The following is an 18058-nucleotide window of genomic DNA, read 5'->3' as shown; positions in this document are numbered from 1 at the left end:
CACACATAAGAAAACAGAAAATACCATTATTATAGTTGAAATTGTATTTATCTTCATATTAAAGACACGACAAATGATCTTAGGAATTCTGAAATAATTCTGGGAAAGAATATGTGCTTTGCTGAGGAAGAAATGTCAGCATTGAGAAGATCTATGCTCAAAACACCCAGCAGTGCTTCATACAGAAAGACATTTTAAGGTTCCTTTAAGCTGTTCTCCTGAAGATTTCAGAGGCACAGAGCAGGTGGCATTATACATATACATGAAGACAAATACCACACACAAATAGGTTGGAAAGAAACCTTTCAAATGCATGCTGACTACAAAACTCCTCAAAAACACTCAGTTCACATTTTCACTGTCCTGTTTTGTGTCATTTAGGCTGTCAGATTATTTCAAGCTGGGCTTTCGTCTTCACAGGGGCTTGACATTGGTTAAAAACATAAAAATCACAATATATAGATTCTTCTTCACTCAATATGATAAAATTGCCTTCTATCAGTGAAACTACATCCTTGCTCCATTTTCCTCAGATTGTGCAGTAATTTCTATATTTTCTTCCCTTAAAAACATGGATCCACTCTTAAATCCTTATTTAATTTGATTCACAATACTATTTTTGAATTTTATTTGCCAACATAAAAAACCAATAAAATCCACTACATCCAAAGCTATTCAACACCATCCCATTTTGCACAATAGAGCTTTTACTGTTACAAACACACAAAGATATTCCCATAACTACTTTTCATTCTGTTCAGATCTTCCAAGCAAAAGTTGTACCAGTGCTCTCTGTTCTCCAAGCAGTCCAGTCAAAGGAAAAGAAAAAAAGGGGATCGTAAAAAAAGAAAATCAAAACATTTTGCTATCAGATTATTTTTTTCAATCAACTAGTACTTTTGCTTTGAATAAAAACAAAACTTAGGCTAGTATTTCAAACAACAGCACTAAGATGACAAATTCATGTAAACACTTGATGTTTTTCAGTCCATGTTCAATATTTGATGACTGGAACACAAGGGAAACTACAGCTAGGGGGAAAAAAACAACCCAAATCAACAAAACCCACCCCACAGCCATTCCCTGTCCTCACTGCAGGCAGTACCACACAAAGCTGGGGATCCACAAGGGGCAAGGAAACCAAAAAACATCTGTAAGGGCTCTCAAATGCTAGGAATGGTTTTAGCATTATCCCTGGAAAGAGCAATGGCATTGCTGGGGGAATTCCAACACACATCAGTGTCCCCAAAAGTTGAGAATGCATGAGTAGATCTCCCCACCAGTCTAAGCGAGGACAATCAACTCAGCTGAAATAAAGTAATAAGGAAGAATATTTCTTTGAACTTCGTTCAGGATGAATTATCAGAGTCAGTTTTTAGTAAAATACTTCCTTTCCCCTCTGAGATAGCTCTGGCAGTTGGTCTTGCACAGCACTAGACTAAACACTTTAGTTCTCCATAATGGGATCATAACATATCCTTTTTTGCAATGCCTTTTTTTTGTGTACTCCTGTCCTCATCCAAGAGATTGCTGAGGAACATATTTGAGATGGTTACTGCATAGAATATCTTCTAAATAGAAACTCTGCAGGCACATCACAGGGCAGTTGGCTGGCCACATTTCTAGAGATCACTATTCAAGTATTTTGTTTAAAACACAGTGTAACTAAGTGTATCTTCCTCGTGAGCAAGGATGTACTACCATTGAAGTAACCCATGCAATTAAAAGCCAAAATTTATTAACTGCTTAGCTAAAAATGGGCAGTATTGCCAAAACTATGTTCATATTTCATTTCCAACAAATTAGCAGTACAACAAAACACAGATGTGGTTTAGGCAACAAACAATATCAAAACACTTAATCAGTGTACTTCCACTTCACAAAGAAAATCTTATTAAATAGGGAAACAGAATTAGCTACATGTAACCACATTTACATTCCTTCAAACTCTGATATGAATAACACTAACCTCTCAGACGCTGAAAAAGCAGATGATTAAATGGTCCATAAAATTTTGCTATTTACAAAAGGCTCAGCCAAACACCACAAGGTTCATTTCAATCTCCTCAGTGGGGCTTGGGGCACAAGGGTGATAATCAGACTGTCATACACAGCACTGGTAAATTTTCAATCAGAAAAGCAAAGTTAAGTTTAGACATATCCTGCAATATCTCTGTTCACAATATTCCAATGACAAAGAATAAAACTCTTAGGTGCAAGCAAGCTGTTCTCTGGTAATGGAAGGTAGATGGTTTTTGGTTTTTTTTGGCAGGAAACAATTGAGTTTCTGACCAACCTCAGCACACAAAACCATTAGAATAGACTAGTATGATAAAGCTTAAGGAAGGCAAGTCAAGGAATCCCACTCTGGTGCAGGGACCCCTGTGAACAAGGGCAGAGTCCTCCCTATAAACCACTTGAGTTGCAAGGGTAAAGCAGTTGTAACAACCAGAGGCATTAGGGAATAGGAATGTGGACCAAGCCATTCCATTACTCATCACTCAGGAAGACACACCTAGGTAAAGAATGTTTCTCCACCTTGCTCTGGAGAGTTTTCTTCAGCTTTGTCCAGAAACCAAACCCTACTGGGAAACAGAAAATCTGCACAGGATTCCACAAAACAGTTAACTGATAAAATGTGAAGAGTTCTGACAGGTACAAAGTAGGGAAAATCTGGGTAATATTAGGCTATTTCCTTCAGGGAAGAGATAAAAGAGACAAAACAAAACATAACCAAAAAAAAAAAAAAAAAAAAAAAAAAAGAGCAAGAGAGAGAAAAGGCTAAGAAAATAATTTATTACACTAAAATATTTCAATGACAGATTAATATCCTGAGCAGGAGATATGGGAGACCTGACACCCACAGTCTGAACATGGACACTGGCATACATCCTGGGCAGGTGAGTGTTTAAGCTGTCATATCAAACTTTAAGCAGTCACACAGAAAGCAAACACCATATCCTTTTTTCTTCACTGTCATTAAATGCTTGGTTTTCACAGTGGGGTCTTGTCACAACAAGGAGGAAACTGCAGAATGGCAAGGGGTGCAACAAAACAAGTGGCCTTGGTGCCTGACTGTGGTGTTGGCAGGTGTTTGGACAGGGGAGTGCAAGGGTGGCAAGATTTGAAGCTGAGTAATTACTATTTAACACTGACAGTCATGTTGTTGGTCACTGTCTCTCTCCTCTGTCCCATGCAGCAAAGGCAGTGAACAATGAAGTGGAGTGGCAGACTCCACACATACAGTTGCCCTACAAAGGCAAATTTAGCTTCAGAAAACATGAAGATCCAGACTCTTCCTCCTCTCAGATCCCAGCCTTTAAAGCATACTGGGTAACATTCCTTAAAGAATGAAGCACAAAGCCTGTTTCAAAAGGGCCACAGAACACAGGAATGTGTGATTCATAGACTTGAAATGAAACTTAAGCTTATAAAGTTATTTCTGAAAGAAAGATGAGAAACTGGAATATAATAACAGCTTTGTAAATATTTTTTCTGATTTAGACCAAAAGTCCATGAAAATATTGCCCTAATATGACATGGGGCATAACAGAGAAAAAACCTATGATAATACAAGATTGCATTAAGTAATATGCAAACCCAAGTAAACATCTTAATGTCAGGAGGCACTTTCCTTTCCTTTCGTATGAAGGTAATTAAAACAGTAACTTGCCACAACCCTTTTTCCTCTGAAACAGTAAAATCATTAAAAAAATTACTCCTCAATGAACATATTTTGATGCAGACCCAAACTTGCACTGTCATGCTAAGAAAGCAGCAAGCACTTTCATTCATGGTTATGAAAACACATATCTAAAAGCCCTTTAAGTTTATAAACAATAATGGAACAGTCTGTAGGACTGTAAACCACAAGAGCATTTAAATAGAATTTAGCACTACAAAAACTTGCAAGAAAAATAACTCTAAACCAGCACAGCTCTATGGGCTTCACCAAAATTGAAAATCTTTCTGCCAACTGAAGTTCTTAGCCTTATGTTTGTGCTTTACAATTCACAGAAGCACAAATGGAGTATAAAGGAAAACATTCAGCCACTGAAGAACTTCACTTCTAAGGTTTTATTCATCACCACATTTTCAAAAACATCCATTAGCCAGAGCCAAGTGACAGCCATACTTTCCTCCTGAAGGTGAATCTGCACAAATACAAAATTACTTCTTGCAGTATTTCAGCTTTGCAGAGGATGGGGCAAGGCAAACTGGTAAAGAGCTGGTCTTCTATCTAGAATTCCCATCTTCCCACCACCAAAGCAGGCACTGCTGTTGAGATGACAGTATTCCCAACGGGACAGAGCCCAAACTGCTCTGCTGGCCCTCGAGCCTGCAGCCAGGGCAGCCAGTGTGAGGCAAGTGCCCAGAGGGGGCAACCTGGTGTGAGTGAAGAGAAAACAGAAATGAACTGGGCAAACACCAAAACAGCTGGAAGCCACAGCCCTAAAAAAGAGCTCACCTTCCAACATACTGATTTTCCTTCTGTGACTGGAATAGGGAGGAACATGCCACTCTGAAGGCTAAAGACCCTCCTGTGTTCTGAGATCACCCTGCTCTCCCCAAGCTCCTGAAACCACCAGGAAGGTACAAGAGTCACACATGCCCTGTATTTTTCTTCCCCTCTCTCAAGCAGTATAAGCTTAATACTGTTTGAGAAGTGCTCTTCAGCCCACAGCAAAAGTTTTTCAGACTACAGGTAAAGCATTTCTCATCCAGTAGATCTGCCAAAAAGTATTGGCTGAACCAAGGACAAGCAGACAGTAGTGTTTTGCAATAAATATCAATATCAAAGAGAGGCCAGGAAGTAGAAAAATCTATATGAAACTGCTATGAAATGCCAAAACTTTTCTAGGTGATTTTTCACTCTTCCATTTCCTAAAGTAATCTGTTCCTTTCAATAGGAAATAAATGAAAATAGAGATGAGTAAACAGGTGACGAGGATATCACTGAAAGCTGGCAGCAAAAACAATTCCTTCAGCAAGGTTATCACTAACTTGTGTTTTACAGCAAGAAGAAATATCAACATCAATAAGGAGAACAAAAAATTCATATTGAAATAGAACTATGAAGATGATGTATTTAAAACTGTTGCTAGCACCAATAAATCCTCAGACAATGTGATAATGGAACAAACTTTAAAACCTCAGACAAAAAGAAAATGTAATTGTTTCACAAAAATAGCTCTCTAGATGTCTTTTAAAGCATTAGGAACTATGCAATTTTAAAAAAATATTGCACTTGTCAGCATATTTACTTGTAAACAATTATTTTTTATTATGCTTAATTATGCTGATACATATTAGCAGATTAAATGACTCATTGAACAAACTGAAGTAATTTCAAACACAAGAGCATCCTCTTCCACAGAAACCGGTTTATTTGGTTCATTATGACAACATAACCATAACAAGATATAAGAATAGCTTTCTTTTTCCTCCAGTCCACAAGCACCAGTGAGTCAAACATGAAGGATTCAGTCTTGTCAGCCAATTCTTACTCCACTGTACAAGAACTTAGAAATGTCAGATGTTCAGAGCCTGTAGAAAGGCTCCATGCAAGTTCTCTCCCAAAGAACTCAGACACATTCATCTGCTTCCAAAGGACAGACAGATGGCAAAGATCTTGCAGACAAGATTATTCTGTATTTCCCATCCCATTAGCCATTTGATCAACTAGATGGAATCAGAACAAGATTTCTGCCTGTCCCACTATTTTTCAGATAGATGATGGAGCACCTGGGGAGCTTTGTGAGTGTTCTGTTTTTAACAGCAACAGAGCTCATCACTGGGGTCTACCACACATAGGTGAATACAGAACAGCTCCCAAAAATAAACTGGTTCTGGTGGAAGGAATAACTGGACACCTGAGCTTTTGACTCATAGGAGGAGTAATTTTTCAGAATTCATAGAGTCCTTGCTTGAACAGATAGACAGAATCAAAAGAAAGGTATTCCCTGACATGGAGTATGGTTACTTCTACGCTGGCATCACTATTTCTCCTCTGGAATAGCCCATTGCTCTACAGCAAGACTCCCTTGTATTTTCTTTAAGGGGGAGGGAATGTATTTGAAAGTTTAATGTCTCAAAACAACTGCAAATTTTTGTTAGCTTTCTGAATTTTTTCCAGTTACATTTACTGCATCAATTGCATTTTCATAATCACATGGCAAAAAGTGCTGCTGACAGAAAAGGCAGAGAGCAAGAGACTCATTAGGTATTCTGAAGGTAAATCTCCAAACAAAGCACACCAATTTTAAAAATAGGATTAGATCCACTTAGAGTAAAAACTCATCATATTTAGCAGATCTGTTACAGAAGCACAAGTGTTTAACAAAAGGTAATTTTTTTCTCCTCTACCAAAGTACACTTGGCCAATCCTGACAAGTGCATCAGACATACTGTAGTGCACATATGCTCAACAGGTCCCAGAAGACCACTTCATGTACTTCCCTCAGTGTGCATTAACCTTAATTGAACTTCAAAAGCTGATTACTGATGTTCCAAAGATGATTTAAAAGAAGTGAAACCCTCAGATGTCTGTTTAGACAAAAGCAACTGTCTCATGCAGGTGGACAAAAAGGACTGCAACTGAATTCTTACATCTTGGACTCTGCTTTTAAAACAAAAAAAGGAGGCAGCCAGTGAACAGTAGCATTGAGATCACCTGAGAAAAGCCTCGTTTGTCAAAGAAAGAAATTTCAATGTAAACACCAATGTGAATTGCAACAGAAGTTTCTATATATAGAGAAAAAACACAAAAGAAGTAGGGAAAGGGGAGGGAAGAGATGAAAATAAAAGTGAGACTAATTAGCAGTTTCTTGGCAGACTGAAAGCATAAAGCATTATTTAATCTAGGAAAGAAAACTACAGGTGAAAATACATGCCTTGATAAACTGAAGAGGAAGCAATGTTGGAAGCTGGGAGTACTGGATCCATAAGGTGCTGCAGGGTATTTGTGGAAAGAAATTCCCCTTCTCTCTGCCAAACCTCTGCTATTTCTTCACTTTGTTTATGACTGTGACATGCTATGCCTTCCTTGACAGAAGTAGGTATTCCATCTTTCAAATGGTCCTAGCTGACCATCCAAGCTGACATTAATGTGCTTGATACTGAGGGCAGCTCATATTCCGTGCTGCTGCTCTATGAACAGGGGATAGTTCACTCATGCAAGGTCCTGGACAAATGACACTCTAATTTGTCATTTAAGAAATTTAAAACCAAGAGGTTCTCCTCCAAATGCCTAGAAGAAAAGGAGGAGCAACATCTTGAAATCTGTTCATCTATCTGCTTTAGGAAACAAGCATATATTTACTGTTACACTTTCTTCACCTATTTGTGGCTATTGTGAAACTCTGGATTAATTGTGGTTTTATTGCTGCTTGATGATATTAAGTCAGTATCTTGCCTGCCACTGAATTATTTTAAATATCAGCAAGATAAAGATCTTGCAGACTGGTCTGAAGACATTATATAAGTACAGGCTTGCCCTGTTACAAAGCTTCCTGGCAAAAGGATGGCACCTTGGAAAGTCTTCTTTTTAGCTTTTTTGGCTAAGGCAAAAGGGAGCAAATCCAGTAAAAGTTACCTGAGTATCCTCTCTTAGGTTGCTCTTCATGAGACACTCAGTTCTGCCCTGAAATCTCATCCACATATCACCTTCAACTCTATATCACAACTTGCATTAAATAGCAGGGGAGTCATGGGGTCTTTCTTGTACACTTCTGTATTCCAGCACTACGTCCAAGGTTTCCAACACTGAATATTCATTCACATGAAAGCAAATCTTTGCTTTGCTCAGGGTCATGAACAACCTCACTTGTGACATTTACATCTATCGATCTGTCTGTTTTGTGACTACTCCCTAAACATATGTTTATGATCAAAATCATAAATTGATATTTCATTGCATTAGAACATCTGCACTTTTCATCTCCAGGTCAAAATGATTTTTTTTAATCATACAAAGAATTATACTTTGATACTTGTTTTTACTTCTCTGTATTGTGACAGTTTCAAATTGGTATATTTTCAAGGCTCAAAAAGTCCGTAACCAAATCCTACAGAATTTCCTTGGTGATAATGGGAAAGCAGCTGCCAGACACTGATACCTCTCCTTGTCAAAAACGTTAATTTTGACAACTATCTTTATTCAACAGACTGCTAGCCAGAGCTCTGTGCAACTTCATCAGCAAGAGTTAATAAGCTGCATTTCTGCTGTTAAAAAGATACCTACCCAGCAGCATCCAAATTTGAACACAAAAGATGACCGTGAATTCAGTCCAAGGTGTATAATGAAACAGTCTGGTCACACTGGCAAATAAAAAGTCAGTCTTATGTTATCAGTCAGGGATATTTTTACAAGCAATGTGTTCCACTCTCCAAAGCAAAGAAATAAAAAATTATAGACTAGCCATTAAATTTGTAACAAATTACCACTTTGACTCAAGGTTAAAATTCCATGTTTATCTTGTACTTGTCAGCAAGCCATTATCTGTGCAATTAAGATGGCTTATCTGATGAACAGAAATTCTCTCAACTGCAGTAAATCATTTCTCTAAGGTGAATAGCAATTGACTTACTAGAAAATCACCTGGCTTCACTATCAGTTCTTAAATATCCATAGAGCTGCCATTATCACAGTATTTGACACTTTCTTTAATCACATAATAAAGGCTTGCTGCCTTCATAGCTCACTTTCATTTTCTAGATGGGAGGGCAGAGACACAAAGACTGATGTTCAGGAGAACATATTTCTGCCACCATTTAGCACTACAGGATAAAACAGTGCAGAGACTATATTTACCAGCATGTATAAAAACACAGAATCAGGTGCTAGGAAGCCAACACCTGGAAACACACTCTGTGCTTTGAGTGAATGCCCACGAATTAAAACACAATCAAGAGGTGTAGAAAAATATTCAGAGCCATTTTTTAATTTTTAACTCCTCAGTAGAGGGGAGGAATATATGGAGTTTTAAGACTGGCAGTTTTAGATGAACACTTGTTCAGGGATCTGTTGGAATATTGTGTGAATGACAATTCAAACACACAGTGAGAAAAAACTGCAGAAGACCCGAGCCATGCCATTTATTTAAAGGTGGCAGAGAACCTTCATAGATCTCTGTAACAGAACAGTCACCCTTCAGGCTGTCACCTCACACCAGGCTGCTGACACTGCTGCCAAAGCACTCTGGCAAAAATGCTTTTCTAAAGAGTCTTGCATACTAATGCCCAGTATGGCAGAGCAAATGCATGATAATGGACATGGTAGAGAGCTGCTGTCAGAGCAATAAGTCTAAAAAAAAAAAAAGATTAAACTCATCCAGGAAAATAAAACCTTCTCAAAGAGCAAGGGATGCAGGCAGAATGAGGAAGGGGGCCTTGGACAGAATCCCTACTTGCCACCACAGAGCCCTCAGCCTCACAGCAGAAGCTAAAAATTTAACTTTAAATGCCATTTGTCCTTGTGTTCCTGTTTTTTTTTTTTCAAAATGCTTTTATTAGAGGTGTGACAAACTTCAGAGAAACACTTAAATATTATTTCCAAAAAATGTCCTAGTGCAAAAATGAGTAACACAGCAAGCCTTTATATCCTGTTATTATACATGATTGAAACTATTGACCTATTTGGGTATTCAGGTCTGATATCCTTTCATTTAGGGTTTGTTTTTTTTAACAGACCAAAACTTTAATGTTCCTGTCAAAGTAGATTTTGGATTAAATTCAGAAATATTAAAATTACATTTATTTAGAACTCTCCTCTGGTAGGGTTTTTCATCTCCATCTCAAAATCCCATAGTGACTTAAAAATACAAAATATAGATGTTTTAAAGAGTTTATATGTTTGGAGAGGTAGTTAAGTAAATTTTGGTTCATTACTAAATCATTTACCAAGTTTTTGAGTTGTCAACATAGACACTCAAAACACCCACATGTCAGCTCACACTGGTTTTCAAACATTTTTAGGGCTGGCTGGCCTTTGAATTTCCACACCAGGAGCAGGTGAAAGTGTCCCAAGTAATAAAAAAGTTAATAAAAATCAGAAAATAAGATTAAGAAGTGTAGAAACATTAGTCCTTGAATAAACTTTGAGGAGCTGCTGTCCTCCCTGCAGTACAGCATTGTTAAAGCTGAGCATGAAGCAGCAACTTCCTACAAAAAGGAAGTAACCCAAAGGAGGGCAAGGGCACTTTACTGCTTCAATAATTATCTTAATAGTATCCTTGTTTTAATTTAATTAGGATACTTCTGTCTGTGAAAGAATAAAACAGTCTCAAAACCTGGATTGACATAAACAAATGTGTAAATTTTCCAGTTCTGGGAGTAAATTACATGCAGTGACTTATAAATACATAATCAAGTACATAAACAATGTGAGAATAAATAAAGACTAATTACAAGACAGTGCCTTCAGTCTTAACAAGAATATTATGTTTTCATACCAAACAGATATGAAATGTAATTATTTTCCTCTCTCAAGAGCAACAAATAAAAGACTGCAGTTCATCTTTTTCTCTGGGAAGACAAGAAAAAATACAATCCCTTGCATATTTGTTAGGAATGTTAACTGTGGGGAGAGAGATCTTAAAATAATTTATAAATGAAAATAACAAGTGGTAACACCGTACATTTGGAAGTTGAGAATGAATTTTTCAATTTCACATATAATTTAACCAGTGTCACACAAAAAACATGACCTGATAAATATCTGCAGTGCAAAGCCACTGACCTGCTGTCCACATGTGGATTGGCTTGGACATGACTCAGAAATATGGAAGAGACTTTGCAGTTGAAAACCAGATTGAAGGTTAGCTAGAGGGCAGCTGTGCAACTTCTCTGCCTACATCTCTGCTACAAAGAGTAACACACTGCAGAGCTATCTCAAGCCCATTTGAGGTGGCCTCTGATACTTGGATCCATCTGTTTACTCCCAGAGCAAAGTACAGCTCTATAAATGCAGGAAGTGCAAGCCACCATGTATTGCTTATAAGCAAAGAATAACAGAAGTAATTCTGAGGAGCAGTACCAATAGCAGAGTGGAATTAACCCAAGAAAGCACTGAGAGAAGAGGCATATGATGGGATTTCTTCCAAACACCCTTCCAACAGTATTTGTTGTTTGGGGAGGGCAGGTGGGAAGAAAGACAAACACAGGAACAAAATCCATCAGATTCTTGTTTTTTTGCTTTTTCAATCACTGGCTTTTTGGCAGCCACTTCAGACAAACTTATCTCCACCTGGAAATGGTCATGGCTGGGACATCATTTCATTCCTTGTGTCCTGCATAACATCAGCTGGGCTATTCTGCGTGATTACAGCAAATTGTAAAGATTCAGCAAGGCATCTAAAAGCTTTATCAACTGCAGCATGGAGATTTCCCTGGCTGCTGACACTTCCAAATGACAGAGCACATCTAGATATTGATGAAGCCCTTTCTTCCATAGGAGAAGCCTCTGTTCTTGTGGTTATTTAAGTTAAAAGGGACAAAGCAGCTAGAATTACATCTCAAATGTACCTTAAACTAAAGGGTAGTTATGCTTTGACCTTACAACAAAAGGCACCACGATGCACACATTTATTTTAATAATACACCAAAAAGTTGGGGACAAAAATAATTTAAAATTATATAAATACTCGACTTTAAGAGATGTTAAAGCCTAATGCTGAACTAAAAGTAATAATGCAACCTAGATGCAGGTTAAAAAAAAAAAGATAATAGCCTATAAAGAAGAAATTAATCAGAGATGTGGCAGAATCTCCACCCTCCCCACAAACTCTCGAAAGTTTAATGGCCCTGTGAAAAGAAGTGACTCTCCCAAATGGCAGGATGCCTGTAGGAAAGGTGACTGCAAGAAGCTCAAGGTAAAGCACTGAAGCAGACCTGAAAGACATTTTACATTCTGAATCATTTGGCTGCAGCCTTGCCTGGCTTCCTGCCCACACCACAGGCAATAAAGGAACCAAGACAAAGCAGTGCTAAAACCAGTCTGGCGGTTGGGGAGGCAGAGATCCAGCAGCAGACAGGCAGCAGACAGACAGCAAGGATGGGGGCAGCTCAGCACACATAGAGCAGAGAAACAGAGTTAACAGTATGGAGCACACATTTTTATGGGTGCACTGAAACTCCTGTCCCCTATAACCAGAACCCACTTTTGAATCAAGAAAACCAAACACACACACACAACAAGAACAGAAAACCAAAATCCAGTCCGGCAAACACCTTGCAGTTAAGAATGGACTTCACTATGGCTTTTTATAGGCTTAAAGAGCTCTAAGAAAGATTCTCAGAATCCAGACTGTGTAAATAACTCTGCCCACCTACTTGAACACCATCTCCATTTATTTTGCTCAAACTCAGAACACCATTCACATTCCCCATGCAAATGTTTTAAGTGCTTTAAGGGAAAAATATTATTTGAATGTACATACTAGTTATACATCCTTAATATTGCTTATTAAAACATAGTACTTAATGTTTTTCCTGAATTGCATGATCCCCACAGGGATCATTTAGTCCAACTTCTGGCCCTTCATCTAAGAGTCACAAGAATTTCACCATGTATCTGAGATAATTGTCCAAAAACAAACCCAACAATCTAGATGGTACTTCCGTTTCTTTAAAAACTTTGCTAATGCACTTAAATTACTCACCACCTCACAAGCTGAAAACCATTTCACCAAAACACAGCCATTCAAACACTGCAGATCTGATGTTACACTATCATGAGTCACATAAATAGTTCCACATTTGATTTAACACACTCTTGGAGCAGTTGTGCTCCTTGCTGCCTTCTGTCCAAACATTTACTCCTACTGCCCTTCTGCACTGGCATAAACAGCTCCTGTAAGGAAACTGTGTAGGGAAAAAAAAGCAAAAAAAAGCCCTTCAAAAAACTGTGATGGAGTTTCCTCCAACCACATGCTACTAAAAGTAAGGTCTGACTTTAACAAACACTGAAAGGCAGAAGAACAGCGGGTGTCTCTACCACCTTCCACCCTGCTGTGTGCTGTGGCACTGAACTGGAAATCCCAGCCTGTGTGTACATCAGAAATCTTTCAGTGAATAACAATCTCTTCTTAGGCATGGTGACAGTCACACTTCAGTCCACAGACAGGTTGTGCCCAAATAGTCAGAAAAGACATGAACTCAACTCATTTATGCTCAATTTGCTGCCCTTAGAGGCATTGTGAGACATCAGCTCTGCTTGACAAAGCCATTTAGATGCTATAGCAAGGACAAATTCCACGTATCTTAAATTGTTTACAGTAACTGAAGGCAGCTCTGCACAAAATTTAGGACACCAATATGTGCAAAAGTCAGAGTTCATTAGCTTGCTCTAACCACATTAAGACATTTTTATTATACACATTATTATTGGAACAGGCCATGAAAACAAATCCAAATACAGAATCTGGGCAAACAAATATTATGACAACGCTGACGAAACAAAGCTCTCCCAATGAAACGTTAAATAGCAGTTTTGATCTAAGTGAAATTGCTTTCTTAATCTTCCTTAAGATTTTTAACTTCACTTGCCTGTTGAAAAGGGAACACAAGGGGCATTAAGTGTCCCACTGGCCTCTCCTGCAGGTCTCTAAAGAGTGCTTAACACAAACAGTAATTTATGGTATTACACTCTTGGACTACAAGTACCTCAAATTCCACTTCAGGGTATTAGGCCAACTGCTGTTTAAATTATGTGTAAACTAGCTCAATCATGACCCTCCACTGGAAAAATCTGCCTTATAGATCATGTCCTTAGGGAGTTGAATGCTGTAATGACAACTTACCACTGAGCTAATCAAGGATCAGAAAACAAAGTTACAATTAACTAAAGCAGAGGCACTGAAAAAACATATCAATAGTGCTACCCAGCTGAACCAGGTCACACATGCTAGAACCTCCTACTATTTACTACTGCAGTTCATGACTCCTACAGTAAAAATAAACTCTAACTTTCTGCAAAATCACAGTTACTGAAAGATGTCTTTTTACTCCACTGCAGTGAAGTCAGAATTTGTTTGCTATTTTGGAGTTTTCAGTTGTTGACCCATCACTGGCCAACACCTGATTTTGAAAAGTGGTTAACCCTGGCCCTAAAAGTTTCTGTAGTGCTGGTCTGTGCATTTTGTTGTAAAGCTAGGGCAGAAATTACAATGATACATGCTTCATTCTCTCAATAAACAATGGACACCACAAGTAATACACCTTTAAAAGCCCAAAGACTCAATCTTTTAAAAAAACAGTGCCTTTATTCATAACACCAGATTTGTCTTGAAAATCCAGTATTCCACACACTACATAAGCCTGCTGCAAATCAGCAAAAGAATCTGTATCTAAGAATCTGATACAAATCTGTTTCAAATAAATCTATATTTACAAAATGATTCTGTGCTTTGGACAGGTAACAAGTTCTATCAACAGCAGTTTCTGCAAATGGGTCTGGCTTTGCTCCTCACTGTGGAAAGACAGACCCATCAGAAAGTCCTGAGTGCAGAGCTAGAAGGTGAAGCCAGAACACCCATGGGAGAGATTTTGAGTGGCTGTTGTCAGAAAGAATGAACAACCAAGTCATAAACATACTGACTTCCTGAAAACCAGCAATAACTGAAGACATTCTACAAGGTAATGCCACAGCAATAATCGAAAATCCAAAGAACTTCTACTCGAAATACAGTATTTGCATACCCCCTACACCATGGAGGTCAGGAAGGAGCTGCAGCTGAGAGATCTGTTTGGAGGAGCAGGGAAGTCAGGTTACTGCTGGGAAGAGGCTGTAATATCACTGCCAGAGCCATCCTGGGGGCTGGCAAAGACAAGCTTTGGGAAAGGCAGCAGCATTCCCAGACAGCCTCAGCCAACTTCAGCTCTACACTTGCTCAGAGGTGCTTCAATGGATTTGGGGATTTATAATCAAATTAATCACTTGCTCTAGAGCACATTTCAGCAGCTGAAATAAGCCAGCCAAGAGGAAGGTTTTGTTAACCACTAGATTGCTAAACAAATGCTTTTGCTTATCCCTGCTAAACATTAATAGAAGTTCAATACATGGTTTTAACTCACCCTCCTTCCTCAAAGCTAAACAAACATTCAATTTTCCAGAGGCTCCTAGCTCCCTACCCACACTTAAAAATAATTTAATGCATTTAATGTTTTTCACAAGTATATTACATCCACTTTCATTTATAAACTCTTTTATAAAGAAACCCCAAATATTGCCATTTTTTTCCTCAGTAAATCAATGGAAACTCACAGCTGCTGCCTTTTCTTTATCCAGGCAAACCTTTCTCTCTAAGCTACAGAGAAGTGAAGCAAGGAGACTGCAAGAGTGCTGCTCCAGTGTGCTGTAGCAGTGTCTGCAGTCTAAACGCTGAGTTACCAGCTGTGGACAAGGAAGGGACAAAAAAAAAAAAAAAAAAAAAAAAAAAAGGAAAAAAAAAAGCCAGTTGGTAAGTGTCATGCCTGCAAGCATTATTCTCTCATTCAGCAGGAGGGTTCCTGAAACAGATGCTTAGACTGGGAGAGCTTTGGCTCAACAACTCAGCTCTGATATACACTCAGTGGGGCCTTGTGTCAGGGGCTGTTTAATTGTGAAAACAAACATGAGCATCTCTCTAGCCCCCAAAGTATATAAACCTCTGGCTTTCTTGCAGGCACTTTATAAGGAAAAGAAAACCAAAAATCCAACTTGAGTCATTCACTCCAGTCTTAAAAACCTTCTACTCAACCACAAAAAAAAAAAAAAAAAAAAAAAAAAAAATTATTCCTTAATCCTTTTCTGCAAAATACTGCACAGCTTACTGACCAGCTTACTCTTCTGCATTCTAATTTCTTGCCAAGGTACAGAGCAGACACTAATTCTCATGTGGAAGAGATCACTCATTTGCCAACATTTTTGGACCTTTGTTATGCTGCTTCATAGTTTTTGATGTAGCAGAACAAAAAGAAGCAATGACAGATATAAGTTCTGAACCAGAGTATTATCAAAGCACAGTAATTGTTCTCTCATTTTAAGAAATGTAGTGCCAATAGCTCAATGGAAATATATTTTCATTTCCAAAACATAATTTAATACAGCTGCACTGGAAAAGTATAAATCAAACTAAAATGCTGTGAGGAACAGATCTGTATTTTCAAATAGGATACATACATTTCACCATAATTTCCTCATCCACATCTGCCCTACACCAACAAAATAACCCCTTAACACATGGAGCTGTAGCTTGACCACTTTTGAAATTAATTCCAATAAATATGAACTGCACAAAACATGCAGAATTAGACAGGAACTCCTGGTCCTTTGAGGAAAAACTGACTGGCAGTCCCATAATTATTAAGGAGAGAAAAATAAGTACTGCACTCCCACAGCTTGTGGGAAATGTATCTGTAGAAATGGTACAATAACATGTTTCAGCATAAGGAAGTTCAATCCCCTCTAGTGAAGCACTGAGGACTTGAAAATATGCTCTTTACTGAATGTTTGAATAAGCCACACTAGTTTGTATCTTAATATTTTTGTTGATTCAGTCTGAGCTATTTAGTTATACTATTCCCTTCAACCCTCTTGGATCTCTTGACTTTCAAGTATCAAGACACTAAGATATAAAATTTTACCTAATCAGCAAGGGCTTATTATTTCCCTGATCCATGAAATGAATAAATGACTTTACATCCTCTGTATACTCCTTTCATTGATTTATCTTTTGCTGCCTTAGTATAAAAACTTTCTTTGTGAGGGATGTGAATTCACGCTATTTCTTTTCCTTCATTTCTTGTTTCTCTACTTAATTCCTCTTCCCCTGACATGCTGCTTTTTTCCCCCCTTCACTTTAAGGAAAACACCAGAAACTTATATGCAGTCCTTCCTCACCTTGTACCATTTGCACTATTAATTGCCACAGGGGTTTTTTTTCCATTAGTTTTCAACTGAGTTCCACCAAAATCAATCCAATTAATTATGTTTTCCCATTCTCCTATATCATTAGTCAAGCTGGCAAGTAAAGCTAGGTGACACCAATGCCTCTAGCACATCATTTAACAATTTCCTACAATTTAATGTTTTTTTGGGTTTTTTTTTGGTTTGTTTTTTTTTTTTCAGTCAGTTGTTACCAAAAAGACAAAGTTCTTGCATTCTAGGATTTCAAAATAATTTTTAACCACAAACTGGAGAATCACAGATATCCGAGGCATTTTAGCTACAGCACAGACCACACCAAAAATAGTTACAACCTGATACCTATTCCAGTACAATGAATTAATAGGTGATAAAATTTGCAAGTACCCACTTCCTTAGTAAACATGTAATTCTTGCCATTAGATCTTACCTTTTCATCTTCACAAGAAGAAACAGTAACAAAACAAATGAGACTTGAAATTAAATCGTAGTCTGAACTATAATTTTATTTTATTTTTGTCATCTTTAAGACTTGTTCATCACACATGCACTTGATATCTACAAAAGGGAAATTCTGGATTTCATTGTGGCCTCAATTCAGTAAGAAAATAAAGATCACAGTAAACTTTAACCTCTGAAGCCCTATGACCAAATATTACTCAAATCTAGACCTATATTCTTACCTAAACTTGATCTGAGGTAAAGGAACATTTTGTTGATTCAAGAAGCAGAACATGGGCAGCAAAAAGGCTTCAGAACATGGCACCAGGTGCTTCATTATTCTGTTTATACTACCAGGGACAAAAGTCAGAGCTACCAAACAATTTACTATCTTTGAATCCTAATATTCCAAATAATTTCACCTAGCAAGTTGCTGATAGTCTCAATTATCTAGGTACTTGCCTCATCAACCCAGTGGTCAAGACCACAGAAGTGTAACTAATGATACAGTTTACTACTAGAACACAAACCAAGTGCTGAAACATCAGAAAGCTTTCCTAATAGGCTGTACACTGCCCCACAAGGTTGTAATTTCACTGCTGTGCTATTCTGCCAAACAAAACATGTCAGTTTTAGTAATTACACAATGCATCACTCTTGCCTATTTCACTTGCTTCTTTCATGCATTGGGATACCAAGATAATAAATGCTGAA

At 37.9% G+C, this 18058-nt stretch overlaps 1 protein-coding gene across 5 annotated transcripts in view; it reads right to left on the bottom strand.

Annotated features, from left to right (window-relative positions):
• Positions 1-18058, bottom strand: part of GULP1 (GULP PTB domain containing engulfment adaptor 1) — a 135927-nt gene that overhangs the window by 72624 nt on the left and 45245 nt on the right. The gene's annotated exons all lie outside the window — the stretch shown is intronic.

Source organism: Oenanthe melanoleuca, chromosome 7 (assembly GCF_029582105.1).
Source record: "Oenanthe melanoleuca isolate GR-GAL-2019-014 chromosome 7, OMel1.0, whole genome shotgun sequence".
NCBI lineage: Eukaryota > Metazoa > Chordata > Aves > Passeriformes > Muscicapidae > Oenanthe > Oenanthe melanoleuca.
The sequence above is the reverse complement of the archived record's forward strand: the minus strand, read 5'-3'. Positions and strand labels throughout refer to the sequence as shown.